At 34.1% G+C, this 2020-nt stretch overlaps 1 protein-coding gene across 1 annotated transcript in view; it reads right to left on the bottom strand.

Annotated features, from left to right (window-relative positions):
• The window catches only part of LOC106880994 (activator of 90 kDa heat shock protein ATPase homolog 1), a 31874-nt gene that overhangs the window by 3096 nt on the left and 26758 nt on the right, over nt 1–2020 (bottom strand). The gene's annotated exons all lie outside the window — the stretch shown is intronic.

The following is a 2020-nucleotide window of genomic DNA, read 5'->3' as shown; positions in this document are numbered from 1 at the left end:
TTCAAACCAAAATAAGTAACATGGACATCAGATTTGAGCAAAATCCGTTGAAATTGGTTTGGCTGAAAATGGTTTGCTGGCAATTTGATTGGGAAATCCCATAAGGAAAACAATTGCAGCATGGAAGGTGTTTATAAGCCATTTGAAATAACACACAAAAACCGTTAGATTCACTTCAACATTTAAATTTAATTTGTCAAAATATTTTCGTCGCTTTGAGACTGAGACCTGTTCACTGACAAAATTCTGTGCTGCATTTGACAAATTAAATTTAAACGTTGAAGTGAATCTAACGGTTTTTGTGTGTTATTTTAAATGGCTTATAAACACCTTCCACGCTACATTAAATAAAGTTTGATACTTTATAAGCATGAAAATAAAATAAATAAAGACAAAATGTGTAAATTTTTTTTTCCGATCTAGGATGTGAGTGTAAAAAGGTTGACAGCAAAATTGAGACTTAGTCTCTCTCTATCACCTTTCAACAAAAATATATATTAGGAAACAGTAGAACAAAGACAGGTGTTAACAATTAACAACATAATAAAATAAGTTTTATTTTGGTGATGCTTGGCTTTACAAAACCTGTATCATTCAGCCTGGTCGCCGCTGGTTAACTTGTAGAGATTCGTTGAGGCATCCCAGAGGAGCGAGTGTTGTCACATCGAAGGCTTCATGCTAAAGAGGCTCAGAAAACGCGCGAAGCGCTTTAAGTACTGGTTTACTACGCATGCGCACTCGAGGGGCTTCTGGGAAGGCAAGTCTCTTGCGCATGCGTAGATTGAACTTCCTTAATGGCGGCCATAAAGTATCAAATCTCAATTTAATTTAAAGCAGTAATGGTTGTTTTAAGTTAGGCGGGGAGAAAGTAGAGATCGAAGGATGTAATAAGATTTGAACAAATGAGCATTTCGTCAGTAAACCAACACCTCATATTCCAACTGGTAAAAATAACAAGAGTAGGTAGGAGATTAAAATTCCCTAAGCGAAACAAATTTAATAATATAACGTAAATAATTAAGAAATACTAATAATTCTTTTCCTAAATATCGAAGAAATGACATTGAGTTGTCTCTCTTAGAGTGAAGGAGTTATTTCCCTTACATTTTCTCAAGTTATGTCCCTTACATTTTTATTCTTTTATAATGCGAAATTATTGGGAACGAGCAAAAAATTTAGAGATTCTCCACTCAATAATTCAACATCAAATCATAATAAAACCGAAATGTCTTAAGTTGGTTATCGTCCTTGATGAAATAATGATATTGTCTCTACACTACATAAACATTTCTAATAATTGTATTATTACTTTCTGTTGTGAATGGGTTAACATTAACAATTTAAGTGGCGTTTGAAGCCACTTAAAAGCATTGGGATCTCGCAAAGAAGTAATGAATGGCCAATGTTGATGAGTTGTGAGTTTTCCTATGAATAAAATATTTAAAATTTTATTATAAAATATTATATTTTAAATACATTTAAAAGAAGAAAATGTTCGTTGGGATTCATATATGTGTAAGAAATTGCAGTATCACTGAGCAGAAAACATAATTATATGAAGCACCATAGTTCAATACAATTTCATTTAGTGAATTTCCTAAACATTTTACGTAGATGGCATTAATCTATGCAAATTTAAAAAGAGCCAGATGTTAGCTACATATCTCCTTTATTGCAAGTCACCTATTTCTGTCCCTCTACCCAAACACTAACCTTTCATTTGGCAAATAGTCACCTTCCCTAGTACTACTCTCCACTCAACTGAGGGAATCTTGCTTTGAAAATTATTTGGTGATCACACTGTTGCTGGTGCCATGTAAAAAGCACTCAGTACATACTATAAAGTGGTTGGTGTTAGGAGACTGAGCTGTAGAGATCATGCCAAAGCAGACAATGGTGTTTGGAGCAGTCTCCTGACTTGTTAGCTCCTGTCAAACCATCCAACCCAGGCCAGTATGGAAAACGGACGTTAATTGATGAATGAAAATGAAATGAATGATGTTGGAAGGGATAGTGTAAG

Source organism: Octopus bimaculoides, chromosome 1 (genome assembly GCF_001194135.2).
Source record: "Octopus bimaculoides isolate UCB-OBI-ISO-001 chromosome 1, ASM119413v2, whole genome shotgun sequence".
Classification (NCBI taxonomy): Eukaryota; Metazoa; Mollusca; class Cephalopoda; order Octopoda; family Octopodidae; genus Octopus; species Octopus bimaculoides.
Note: the sequence above shows the minus strand (reverse complement) of the source record. Positions and strands in the feature narration are given on the sequence as shown.